General features: G+C 46.2%; 1 long non-coding RNA gene across 1 annotated transcript; it reads right to left on the minus strand.

Moving 5' to 3' along the window:
- Positions 1–1,865: 1,865 nt before the first annotated feature.
- On the minus strand, positions 1,866–14,230 carry LOC309639920. Its single transcript, XR_014251923.1, has 5 exons — positions 14,118–14,230; positions 10,417–13,869; positions 3,067–10,100; positions 2,835–2,920; positions 1,866–2,342 (listed from the first exon to the last, which is right to left on the minus strand). It is a non-coding gene; the product is annotated as an uncharacterized lncRNA (long non-coding RNA).
- Between the last annotated feature and the right edge of the window lie 79 nt (positions 14,231–14,309).

The raw sequence follows: 14,309 nt of genomic DNA on the forward strand, positions 1-14,309 counted from the left end.
TAAAAAATCAGTGAGCCAAGTTTCAAACTTAAGAACTTAGGAAAAACAAACTATAGTTCAATTTTTTAAAAAAAAGACATTAGGAAAAGAACAAAAGAACTCCAAAAAATCTAAGAAGGGATATAATAAACAAAAGACCGTATATTGCCAGACAGAAAACAACACTATAAGAAGGCTGATCAAGCCAAATGTGGTCCTTTAAAACTTCTGATAGATTCATTAAAGAAAAAGAAGAGCAGTTATAAATAAATAATGCTATAAATGAAAAAGAGGACAGGACTAGACAGAGGAGCTATTAGAAGGTATAATAATTTACTACATGTGGCAAGAAAAAATAGAAAGCCCCAATAATCCTGTAACTATTAAGAAAAATAGGAGTTATTAAAAATCTTCCCACAAGAGAATACCATATCCAAAAAATTCTGCCAACTTTTCAAGAACCAGCTCATTCCAATCTTATACAAACTCTCCCAGAAGGAATGCTCTCCAAATCATTCTATGAGGCCAGTATAATTCTGATACCAACACCAGATAAAAACAGTACGTAAAAGGGAAATTAGAGCCTTATTTTACTCATGAATATAGACGAAGATTCTAATAAAATATCAACTGAATCTAACGGCACATTAAAAAAGATAACATGCTATGATCAAGTTGGATTCATAGGCATTCAGAGGTTCTTTAATATTTTCATGTCTATGCATTTGATTTACTACATTAAGAGATCAGATGATCATATATGGTTATATATAACCATATATGATCATATCAATAGATGCAGAAAAATGCATATGATAAAATTCAACATCCATTCATGAAGGTACCTTAACTTGATAAAGAATATCTGTAAAAAAACTTACAACATAAATCATCATAAATGGGAAACAGAATTATTTCTTTTAAAGCTAGAAACAACAATCTGGAAACAACAGGATCTGTGTGCTGAACATACAGAATCTGTATGCTGCAAACTAAAAATGTGATGAAAGAAATCAAAGAATGCCAAATAAATGGTTAAATATATTGTGTGCATGGATTGGAAGACTCATAATAGTAAAGGTGTCAAATCTTCTCAGAACAGTCTGCAGATTTAATGCAATTCGGAGCAAGATCCCAGCAGGATTATTTTGCAGATAAAGACAACCTAATTTTAAAATTCATATGGAAAGGCAAACGAATTATAATAGTCAAGTCAACTTTGGAAAAGAAGCAGAAAGTTGGAGGAATCATACTTCTCCCTACTTTATGACTTACTATAGACACAACAGTAACCACAACAGTGTATATTGGCAAAGGGATAAGTACATAGATCAATGGAAGAGAACAGAGTCTAGACTTAGACCCACATAAATATGGCCAAGTGAATTTTTGACAATGGCAAAAAGGTAGTTCAGTGGAACCAGGATAGTCTTTTTCAAAACTGGTGTTAGAACAATGGGACGCCCATACGCAGAAAAGGGACCCCGACATCCTTTGGCTTTATTCAAAAATTAACTCAAAGACTGCAATCAGCTGTTAGGAGAATGAAAAGACAAGCTCCTCACTGGGTGAATATACTTACACACCATGTAGCCATTAAAGGACATTTATCCAGAATACATAAAGAACCCTCAACTTCAACAGTCAGAAAACTCAGTTAAAAATTGGGGGGGCTTCCCTGGTGGTGCAGTGGTTGAGAATCTGCCTGCTAATGCAGGGGACATGGGCTCGAGCCCTGGTCTGGGAAGATCCCACGTGCCGCGGAGCAAGTAGGCCCGTGAGCCCCAACTACTGAGCCTGCGCGTCTGGAGCCTGTGCTCCGCAACAAAAGAGGCCGCGATAGTGAGAGGCCCGTGCACTGCGATGAAGAGCGGCCCCCGCTTGCTGCAACTAGAGAAAGCTCTCTCACAGAAACGAAGACCCAACACAGCCAAAAAAATTTTAAAAATATTAAAAATAAATAAATAAAGGCATCTCTTTAAAAAAAAAAATTGAGAAAAGGCTTGAGTAGACACTTTACTAAAGAGGATCTACAGACAGCAAATAAGCACATAAAAAGATGTTCGACACCATTAGATGTTAGGGACATGCAAACTAAGGCCACAGTGTGTTGTCTGCAAGCCTTACAGGCCCCTTCACAACAATGGTGTCTCAGACTGTAAATTCCAAGAGGGCAGGGGACTTGTTCCTTGTTACAATGGCTGGAATAAAAGAATACTTACAATAGCAAGTCCTAGTGAGGATGCAGAGCCCCTGGAACTCTCAGCACGGCTGGTAGAGATGTAAAGTGGCATAGCCACTTTGGAAGACAATTTGGCAGCTTCTTGTAAAGTTAAGCAATCCCATTCCTAGGTATGAGATTCCTAGAGAAATAAAAATGTATGTTCACACAAAAACCTGGACATGACTATTCCTGGCAGGTCTATTCATATTCAGCCCAAACTGGAAACAACTCAAGTGTTCTTCAACAGGTGGATGGGTAAACTGTGGTAACATTCGTACAATGGAATATGACTCAATAAAGAAAAGGAATAAATTACTGAGACATGCAACTACTTGCACGAATCTCAAAAGCATGATGCTGCGTGAAAGAAGCTAGTCTCAAAAATGTATGGCTCTGGGGCAGGAGACAGATGGGCCCCCAGGGCAAACAGTTTGAGTTTGTTCCTTGTGGACCAATACTCCGAGACGGGAATAACAGGACAATTGAGAGAGGAGGCTGGGCCCTGCCCAGGTAGAAGATAAGAGACCACATACTCCTCATTCTTGAAGTCAGGAGACCTCCCCGACTGCACATGCGCAGAAAGGCTCCTTGGAGGTCAAAAGCGGAGTGATGCCAACTGATGCTCACTTACCCATAGGCCTCTTCCGTGGAATCCATCTTGGCTAAGAGATGCGTGTGCACACATGGGAAAATCCTGAGATACATCAAATATGGAGTCTGAACCAGGCAAAGCAAAATGATTGGACAAAGGAAACACGGAAGAAATGCCCCATATAAGTGATTTAAACTGCTGCGAGGGCACAACTCTCTGAGTCCGCCCGTGTGTCTATCCACACGTACTCTTTTTTTCTCCTAATAAATACTTTACATGTTTCACTACTTTCCATCTTTGTGGGAATTCTTTTTCTGCAGAGCCAGAGAGCCAGGGCCGTGTCACTGACCACTGGTCTAGTGGCCAGGATTCGGTGCTCTCACTGCCGCGACCCGACCTCAATCTCTGGCCAGGAACCGAAACTCTGCTTCAAGCCGCTGCAGGCCGAGGCCACCTGAGATCAGTTCCATTTCCGTGACGGTCTCAAAAGGACAAAACTCAGTGATTACCAGGGGATGTGGTGGAGGGGGAGGGCAGCATGAGGGGGTTTTTTGGATGGTGGAACTATTCTGTATATACGGTTACTTGACTCTATATACACACGTGTGAAAATTTATAGAATGCTACACACGTTCACACAGAAGTCAGTTCCACTGTATGTTGGTTTAGAAATCAAACTGTAGAAGCTAAGATCAGTTAGAACTTGCACAGATTATTCCCATGTACTTTCAATGATCAGCATCAGAAAGGCCCTCATTATAGCAAAATTCCTTAAAGCGCCCAATACCAGTTGCCCATTTTCTTCAGTTATACAAATAAAATATTTGACTTAGTCACAGGGAAAAATAATGTAGTAGTATGACACGGATGCTTATTACTACTACTTCTAAACAAGACTGACAGGAGGTTCAAAAAAATTAAAGACAGAAGGATTGGAAGGGATGAAATCACACCATCATTACTTGCAAGTAGGGAAGAAGGGAGGCTAAGAAATACAAAGAAAAGAGATCGCACCCCCCTCCTCAGCACAGATGTTCTGGTCCGAGGCTGACCTGAGCCAAGAAAGGAGGGGATTTGTAAGTGAACTCTGGAGCACTACTGTTCAACAGGATGAGATTCTTTACTACTTATAAAATAGGCTATTGTTTAGCACCGAAAGTGACTAAGCTGTGAGAATTGCCAAAAATGTCAGGAGCCAGGAGCACTGAAAACACTACATGTTATGGAAAAGAAACACCCAGAAATCTGCTTCCTGACTGCTCTGAACCAGACCAGCTCATTCATTATGCTGGTGAGATGTCCACTCTCTGATGTGAGGAGGGGACGGAGCCCTGGGGCCAGGACCTGCTCTGAGACTTCCCCACCCTGGTTCCCTTCAGTGCATCCACCATCCAGGGCTGCTGGAGAGGCGGGGAACGCAGGCAACTTCCCAGCTCAAAGTAAATAAGACCAGTACCTTGGCTGCCTTCTTGGAATTCACAGTCTAAGACGACTGGGATGTGAGGGGCAGGCAAGGCTCAGGGACCAGTAAGCAGAAATTCCCCATGAAAACGGCAATCTGTGAAAGCAAAAGGGTAAGTGCACTTGGCGGAAGGAGCAAGTGGGTAAGGGAAAAAATTACATGACAGAATGAGAAGACCTTGGCAATGAGACTGGAAAGGGGGCCGGGAGGCTGGCGGAAGCTGCTAGTCAGGGAATTAGGTGAGGTAATTGGTCTGCACGACGAAAAGGCAACTTTTTCCCCCCTTTGGCTGGAGTTACTTGATTATTTGCATTGACTGGCATTTGTTGTACGAGAGATTTTCTTCCTGAGTAATCCTGTATCTTGGCAAGCACGTAAAATATAGTTTTTGTAACTTAAAAAAAAAAAACCATTGCTGGTATATGTTAGTTGCAATCAGAACAGCCATAATCTGTGCTTTACAGAGAATCCGTTTTCTGATTTCACAGAAGCAACCGTGCTTTATCAGAAGGCTCACTTTCGTTATCGCTTGATATTTTCCTTTATTAACAATCATGCATTCTGGCAGGGACTCATGCAGATGTATGAACGCCCATGTTCAGGGCAGCATTATTCGCAACAGCCAAAAGGTGGAATCAATCCAGGTGTCTATGGACAGATGAATAGATAAGCAAAATGTGGTCTATCCATACAACAGAGTACGATTCAGCCATGAAAAGGTAGGAAATTCTGACACAGGCTACAACATGGATGAACCTTGAGGACATTATGCTCAGTGAAATAAGCCAGACAAAAGGACAAATGCTGTAGGATTCCATTTATGGGGTACCTGGAGTAGTCAAACTGGAGTAGTCAAACTCATAGAGACAGAAGGTAGAATAGTGGTTGCCAGGGGCTGGGGAGAGGGAGGAATGGGAGCTATTGTTTAATGGGGCAGAGTTTCAGTTTAGGGAGATAAAAAGTTCTGGAGATGGTGGTATTCTTTGCACAACAAAATGAATGTACTTAACGCCACTGAACTATACACTTAAAAATGGCTAAAATGGTAAATTTTATGTTATATATATTTTACCACAATAAAAAAATGTTTCCCAATGGGGAATTATATACCTTTCAGTTTATTTATCCATTCACATACTGAAGGACATCTTGGTTGCTTCTAAGTGTCGGCAATCATGAATAAAGCTGCTATAAACATCAAGGTGCAGATTTTTGTGTGGACACAAACCCTTTGGGTAAATACCAAGGAGTGTAATTGCTGGATCATATGGTCAGAATATGTTTACTTTTGTAAGAAACTGCCAAGCTGTCTTGCCGAGTGGATGGAACCATTTTGCATCCCCACCAGCAAAAAACAAAGAGTTCCTATTACTCCACATCCTCACCAGAAGGATGGTTTTGTCGGTGTTTTGGATTTTGGCCATTCTAATAGATGTGTAGTGATAGCTGATAGCTTACTGTTGTTTTAATTTGCAATCCCCTAAGCACATACGATGTTGACTGCACTTTTCGGTGGGGATTGTGAGCACAGGCTTAGGACATATGCATGGCACGAAAACTCAAAATATGTGTTGAAAGTATTTAATTTTATTTTGGATATTTCATGGGAAGCAATGGAATAATCATCACGGGGAAAGCTAAATTTGTTAGACTTCCATGCAGCTAATTTATGGCTGAGGGTTATTTTCATGCTGATTTAGTTGGGGGGCAGGGTGCCACCACCCTTTCAGCGCTTTGGAGGCCACTAAAGGTCTCAGCTGGTCCTCTGAGGCCTCACATCCAGGTTTCCGTCCAGGATGAAGGCCCCTCCTCTCCCCAGAGGCGGCCTCCAGTCCCGCCTAAATAGGGCTATGAGTTATCTTCTCGGACAAGGAAGCCGACTGCCACGCTCCAGACCAAGGGTCCCGATAGCTCTGCGATGCGCTGCCTGCTGGGCCGCTCCGTCCCCCCTGCTGCACGGGCCCCGCCCCAGGCCCTCCATCTGCACCTCCGTGTCTTCACTGTGGAGGCCCGGGTCCTCCTTCATTACTGGTGGCCGCCGCTCCACCCTCAAGAGTCCCCTCCAGGACCACCTCCTCAGGGTCTCACCTGACTCCCCTCCCCTTGCTCCACCCGCCACTGTCTGAACACCTGGGTGTGTGTGTTTGTGTTTTACAAACCTGGTTCTCCCACCAACTGGGAAAAGCAGTGTCTCTTCATCTTGAATTCCTCGGCGTCCAGCCCGCTACCCTGAGGAGGTGAAAGCCGGGAGATGCTTTCTGGGGAGTGGGGCTCAGGCGGCACAATCTCTTGGATGTAATAATGCGATCTTTTTCACTCACGAGGCCACCGCTGTCTCTCAACAGCACTTGGAGAGCCAAGGTTAATGGGGGGGAGGGGAAATGGGGGTGACTTGACACTGTGTCTTCTCATAGGCTGACATCCAATAACCCGGTGAGAAAACTCTCATCCCAGAACTATCAGTATTTTCAGGACGCATATCTGGCAAAGGCAGTAGGCTCTCCCGACTTCAGCAACCTGGACCCACCAGAGCTGAGGGCCTTCTGCTTTCATCTGCTGGTGAAGGAGACCCCCTTAACGGGACCCAGCTCTGAGCTAGGTGAGCAGTTCCAGCTGCAGACTAATTCAGACACGCTTTAGGGTGGAGCACGCTCCCTGCAGAGCGGCATGTCATTCGCCAAAAGGGAAGTAAATTCTGGAATGTCACCCTTTCCTAAGAGCCCTTGTGTAGGAGTCTCAAGGCCAGATCGCAGGATGCATTTTTTCCCAGCGAGGTGCTTTCACATGAATGCAATGGGCGTGATACCGACCTTTCACGTGCGCTTGCTCGAAGACAGCACCGCACACGATGTGGGCTGGAGCAGGGGCTCCGGGTAAGAGGGAGGAGTGTGACCACTCCCATCGCTCCCCTCGTACTGGAGGGAAATCCCAACCAGCAGCTGTGTCTTGAGTTGAAATGAAAATGCAAGAAACGAGGCCAAAAAAAGGTCAGAGATTTCCTAAAGTTTGTCCCAAACAATGTAGTGCAACTGTGTGGGGGTTAGGAAACTCCAAGGCTTATACGACCAAGGCGAACCCTGCAAGGAACACAGTGATTTGTTCTGTGCAAAGATTTCGGGCCAACCTTAACACACAGCAAAGGCACCAGCAAAACAGCACAGCAAAGACTGCAGTGGGTGGTTCCAGAGTCTCACGTTCAAGATAACTCAGGAAATCATGCTGAGTGTCTGCCGGCCTTTAGCTCACATCCCTTTAACCAGCATCACCGGTGCTCCAGACTGAAGGACAAGGAGATGCACTCAAGGTCCTGAAATGCAGTTCTATCACAAAAGGACCAAATTGCAGGACAAGGAAAGAGTGATCACAGAAATCGTGGGGCCAATTCTGGCCACGGAAGATAAGACGATGACTCTTCATGAGGAAAATGCACTTTAAGACCACAGTGAAATGCCACTTTACAGCCACTAGAACCAATATAATGAGTGTCGGCAAGGACGTGGAGAAACTGGAATCCTTGTAACTTCTGATGGGAATGTAAAATGGTACAACCACTTTGGAACAGTTTGACAGTTCCTTAAGCTAGAGGTAAATTTACATAAGACCCAGCAATTTCATCCCTACGAATTCAAGAAAAATAAAAACATATGTTCGCATAAAGACATGTACATAAAAGTTCATAACAGCATTATTCGCAACAGCCAAAAAGTGGGAACAACCCAAATGTCCATCAACTGATGAATGGATAAACAACATGACTTATCCATACGATAGAATACCACCCAGTAATACAAAAGGAATGAAGGATTGATACTCTTACCACACGGATGAACCTCAAAAACATTAAATTGAGTGAAAGAAGCCAGAAGCAAAAGACGCCTATTGTACGATTCTATTTAGATGACATGTCCAAAGAGAAGCAATCCTACAGAGACAGATCAGTGGTTGCCTGGGGCTGGGGGTGGGAACAGGGAGCAAATGCAAATGGGTGCCCGAGACAGATCTTTCTGGGGTGACAGAAATGTTCCCAAACTGGATGGTGTGAGTGGTTGCACAGCCCCTGTAAATTTACTGAAAATCACTGAACTGTACACCTAAAATGGAGGAAATTTCATGTATGTAAAACATGCCTCAATAAATCTGTTAAAAAACAATGACGACGACCATAGCCCAGCAATCTGAAAACCTAAGGTGTGGAGGGTCTCTGATCTCGGAGTCTACCTGCCCTTAGGAAGGAGGAAATTGTGTCCCTTCATCTTCCAGGCAGGAGTTGGGAGGGGCAGGAGCCGTTCCTGAGTTTCGGGCAGATGGTGAGAGGCTTTCTCTGGCTCCTGGAAGTTGACAAGGATGAAAGAGAAAAGAACCTCTATCATCCCATGGCCTGGCCCACAGCCCCTCCCCACCTGGGGCTCCCACTCCAGTCCTGGCGGGATCCCCGTGTGCACGTGCAGCGCAAGGCCTAGCAGGTGGTCCTGGGTCCAGCAGAGGTTTGGCAACAGCAGCCCCAGACCTGTCCTTTGTCAGGGTCCCTCAGAGGGCCCGGGTGGTCAGGAAGGAACAGAGAGGAGCAGAGATGCAGCAGATCCTGTTGCAGAGAATTCCATGCTGTAGAGTATGTGCTCCCAGCAAAGGAGGACTGAGACCCTGTGTCATTCATCTTGACGTCTTTAACACTAGAGTAGTGGCGCTTACAGAGTGAATGAATGAATGAATGAACTCCCACCACGGTAAGCATTATTACAGAAAAAGGAACAAGGCTGAGAGGTCACAGAAGACGAACTAGCCCTTACAAAGTGGTTCAGGATGGCCAAGGGCTGCACCTCTCAGACGTCCAGCATCACAGCAGCTCTTGAGACTAGAAGCTACTGATCCCAGAGCCCTGATGTCTGCTTCTCTTCCTGTAATTCATCTCCTTAAATAAAAATGTTTTCATTACACAAATAAGGCATGCTTGTCTTACATAAAATTAGAAAATTAACAGAAGAAAAGAAAAATCACTTGTCATTCCTCCAGCTAGAGATAACATACATTGTGATGTCTCTTTCCAAGAATTTTTGTGTCTATAAATAAGTATATGGTATGCTTTTAAAAACTAAGACGGAACATAATGTTTTGAAACCTGCCTTTTCACTCCATGACGTATCATGAATGTCTACTGACCAAGACTCTGTCCATTGTAAATGTCAGAAACCCAAGCCAAATTGGCTTCAGCCACAAAGGGAATCTATCCACTGGGTAATTAAAAAGTCAGGCGCTCACATGAAGTCCTGAGGAATCCTGCTCCCCATCCCCTCCTTCCTCGAGGTTGGTCTCATCCTCCAGCAGATCCTCGTGCGATGGCCCTCTGGCCCCCGCACCCTCAGAGCCCGGCATTGGCATCCTCAGGGGGAAGAAGCCTCCTCTTTCCCAACGGTTCCAACACAGCTGAGAAGTGAGTCCCTTCCATCCCGCTGGCCTGCTGGGAGCCCAGACCAACCCTGCGGTTGGGAGCTTGTCTCTCTGTTCTCTTCAGCGGGCTTTCTCACAAGCCCTCACCACCCCTGCATTTCGGGACAAACCGCAGGACGGAGCGTGAGAGGTGTGATTCCCTAAGAAGACGTGGGGTGTGCACTGAGAAGGGACGGTGCAGGGCCAGGAAAAAGGACCATTTCTCCAATAACACCTTTCCTATCAACACAGGCTTCATGTCCAGCCTCTGGTGACAGTACGCATGGTTCCACTGGTGGATGACTACCGTTGATCAACCCAACCCCTGGGACACACACTGAGGCAACTTCCAGCTGTTGCTGTTGGCAACTGTGCTGGAAAGGAAATCCCAACACTACACCTTTGCCCGTATCCTTCACCTATTCTTTTTTTTTTTTTTTAATTTTATTTATTTATTATTTATTTTTGGCTGTGTTGGGTCTTCATTTCTGTGTGAGGGCTTTCTCTAGCTGCGGCAAGCGGGGGCCACTCTTCATCGCGGTGCGCGGGCCTCTCACCGTCGCGGCCTCTCTTGTTGCGGAGCACAGGCTCCAGACGCGCAGGCTCAGCAATTGTGGCTCACGGGCCTAGTTGCTCAGCGGCATGTGGGATCCTCCCAGACCAGGGCTCGAACCCGTGTCCCCTGCATTGGCAGGCAGATTCTCAACCACTGCGCCACCAGGGAAGCCCATTCACCTATTCTTAATTCTCCCGAATCAGGGTAAAACAGTTATTGATCTTTATGAACTAGATGATTTTGGAAGTCTAGGCAAAACTGCGAGAGAAGCCCCACTTTTCTGCTAACCATTCTAAGCTCTTGTCTCCTCAGCTCTTGGAACCCAGGCTTCCGGTTACAAAGGGCTCCCAGTGAGACCTACACCCAGATCTCCCATCCCCACCCCGAGGCTGGTCCCAGACAAAGAAGTAACTTCTTCCTTTCCAAACAAAACTCTCATTTTAAAACAGGCTGGTCTCGCTTCGGAGGAAAGCAAGGTAAGTATCTGGATAAAGTAAAGCATGGAGTAGCTGAGCTTGCTGAAGTGTGGGATGAGTTTGAGGGGAGATGGTTTTGAGTGGGGAGGGAAGTCTGGCTGGCTCTCATTTTCAGGCTTATCCTCCCTCACCCCGCAACCGTGCAGGTGATCGGAAACTCGCCCCCTTCCGAAAGGTGGCCTCCCCTTTCCTGCACTTTGACCCTTGTGCAAATGTGGTCGCCACTGCTGGGAGAGGGCCAGAGAGACAGTGGCAAAGCTGGGCATGAGCTAAAATCCTATTCCAACTGTAATTTTGCAAATGACTGGTAAAGCTGATAAATGTTTGAAACTTTCTTGGCCTGAGGCAGGATACGTCAATAAATGATTGTGAGATGCACAGAACACTTCACCCGCTCATTTCTAAGGTGGGCAACTCCAACACGGAAACAGGCGTTAGAATATCACACCTAGAAGCAGGTGAGTCAGCCTCTAACCCTGTCACTCCCACTAACAGATGATAGTAAAAAAAAAAAAAAAAAAGGCCCTTACCCTTTTCTATGAAATATTAGATAACAACATTCACTCAATCCACCCTACCAGGTTGCTAGGCGAATTGTATGAGCTAATGTCTGGGAATATACCAAGTACTATAGAAACACAGGGATACTTGTTGCTGTCAAAGTCCTTTCAGGAAGAAAAATACTTTTATGAGATCATAGAAATGTAGTAGAATTGAGCACTAATAAACCTATTTGTCTAATATAATCAGAGTCGAAACTATAGAATTTTACCTTTTCTTCCAAGAAAGGCCTATAAGCAAAATATTCATATTCTGTTCTCAGCGACAAGTTCAACTGCCAGTAGATGAGTTCAGAATCCAAAGGATATGTTCAAACGTATTCCTAACCCTGTGACGTGTCTGGATTGCTCCATTGAGCCTGAGGAAATCAGAGAGAAATATTTATGTGTTAAAAGCACTTTCTCAAGAAAAATTCCAGAGTGCTCGAAGTTTTCTGATCTTTCAGAGGAAAAGCTAGGATACATATTCCACTCATTTCTTTAGCAGGTCTTTAAGGACCTCCTTTGATTCAGGTACCAGATTAGGTGCTGGGAGACGCAGTCCTTACCCTCAAGTAGCCTCTGGTCTGATGGAAGAAGTAAGTGAACAAATACAGTTTAGTCTAAGTGCTTAGTTAAAGCAGACACACCCTGGTTAGTACACTCGCTCTGCTTGGCTGTGGTGGTGCCTGAGTGTGGGCACAGGGCCCTGGAACCCTGGGCCCCTTTCACCAGCTCAGAGGACTTTTTGCCTCGTGTGGTTATAAAGAGACACGTCTCCATCTCCTTCAAGACAAAGGAAAACCACCTTGTGAATATCTGTGTGACCAGAGTATGCTTGGCAGGATCACTGCACTCAAGCCATTTCTAGTGTTATGACTTCAGTGTTCACAGTCTGGGTAAGGGAGCACGGAAAAGTGGTTCTTGGATTTCATACAATGTTTTGAAGGAGTCAAAGACTCTTCAGATCAACTCCATGTGAAGCCTGCACTGAGCCAAGCCACCCCCCCAGCTCTGCCTGTCCCCTAATCCTGACCCGCAGGCTCCCTGCCAGGCCCCGCCAAGGCTGCCAGTCACCGGGAATTACGTGCTGGTGCTACCAGCACGCGGGGCTCCTGGGAGATGAGACCAGACTCATTTTACCTTGCTTGTTAAGCCAAAGCTTCACGTTTTATTGCTAATGTAATTATCTGTTTAGTTGTTTGCTGCTCTAGGGGAATATCTAGTACCAAGGGTACAGCTGGCCTGTAAGGCACTGTCATGCGAATCCCCAAAAAAGCCCCCTTTGCACAGGTCATTTCAAAAGGCATCCCCTCTGGTCGGATGGGGCCCCCAGGAAAAGGGCCTGGTGGCCTGGGCTCTGGTGGACTTCAGCCCCATCCACCCCTCCGTGGCTTTGTGCAGCGTACAAACTGCACAAGAGGGTGGCAGCCGGCGTAAGTTCTGCATTCTAAGCGTTTTGTTTTGGCTCTAGAGAGTACAATATCTTCTGTATTAAAATGATGCTCATGTATGTCAACTATATTTCATTTTAAAATATGCTGAATGCTTAAAGGATCTCTTTACTGTGGGATTATCATTTTCTTTGGTATACTTTTCTTTATAAAAATGCCAAAAGAAGTATTATTAATAACGTATTTTTAAATCTTACGAAAGTAGAACTTACCTTGCAAATCCTAATATTAATTTTGCTTTCATGCTCTGCTTTTCCCCTGTTGTTTTCACGCCTAGGTTTTAAAGGAGAAGTGTTACCACTTTTGTATCTTATTCCTCTTCCTATTCCCGCCCCCTCCCAATAAAATTCTTGGGACAGGGAATCAGCTTTACACCATCAAGCCAAGATTTTAGAGCAGCGTCCTAGGATGCCTCCTTTACTCCACAACTGCAATATTTTAAAAGAAGAGACCAAGTTTTCGTACAGCCAGCCTAGGGAAATATTCCCACGTGGTTCTTATGGTGGGGTGTGCCCTGGGGGGGGGGGGCGGGTAGGGTGGAGGTGGGAGAAACAGTCACACAGAAGGAACTCGAACAGGCACTACTGTTACCAGCCAAGTGATCCCCAAAGCCCAAGTGTCTGTTGCATTAGGGAATAGCTGCGGTGTACCCAAAGTGTTCCTGAGGGCTGAGCATTTGTTAATTGGATGCTTCATAATTCCTGGAGAACTTCACCAGTGGGCCACGAAACTTAAAGCTAAACCAGCAAGTTGCAGAATAGACAAGGTTAAGAAGCCAGTTCCTCAGGGATGATTACAGGATGTTCCATCAGGGCGAGAGTAATTCCTGTTATCTCCTCACTGGGGGTGGAGGGTGGGAATATGTGAAATTTAGGTGCAGGGCGGTCAGGTAGGGCCTGACCTACTGGGATGGGCTGGCTGTACAACAGGCCTTGAATAGGCTTTTGTTGAGTGAATGCAGGAGCCTCTGGGGCAGAGCAGCTTTCAGAGGCCTTCAGCTGTGACAGTTCCCCCGCCCTGGCTCTCCGTTTAGGGGAGAAATGCTTTTAGGGAGCGGAGGGCAGCTGGGGTGGGGTCGGGGAGGGCTGGAAAGAACCAGGGGCAGCTCTGAAGGCCGGGGCTCCTGCCGACCTCATACGATGACTGCGACGGAACATGGAAGCCTGCTCCCCAGAGAACGTTGCAAATACACAGAAACACAGGGTTAGATACATTCAGTGAACCATTTCTCCTCGCCAGGGGGAAGGGAAACGTTCAGAGAGTGCGGCGCTTTTCTACCCCTGGCAAGGACGCCCTGGAGTTTTTGGCAGCCTGGGAGACGGCGGTGGGATTCAGGAGCTGCCTGGGAAGGGCGGGCGGGGGCCGCCACGACATTCCCAGACTGTCCCGGACCCCCGACTCAGGATCTCACCCCGGGAAGCGCTCGGAGGAGACCCAAGTGGGGGGATGGGGGGCAGGGCTGCAGCCGAGGGCGCCCAGGGGTCCGAGGGGCGGGAGTCTGTAAAAGAGAGTGCAGGGCGCCGAGCAGCCGCCCGGAGAAGGGGCGAGAGCTTGTCTTCAGGGGAGCCAGGAGTCTAAACCGGGGCGAGCCTGAATCTACGCA

Source organism: Balaenoptera physalus, assembly GCF_965194825.1.
Source record: "Balaenoptera physalus genome assembly, chromosome: 12".
NCBI lineage: Eukaryota > Metazoa > Chordata > Mammalia > Artiodactyla > Balaenopteridae > Balaenoptera > Balaenoptera physalus.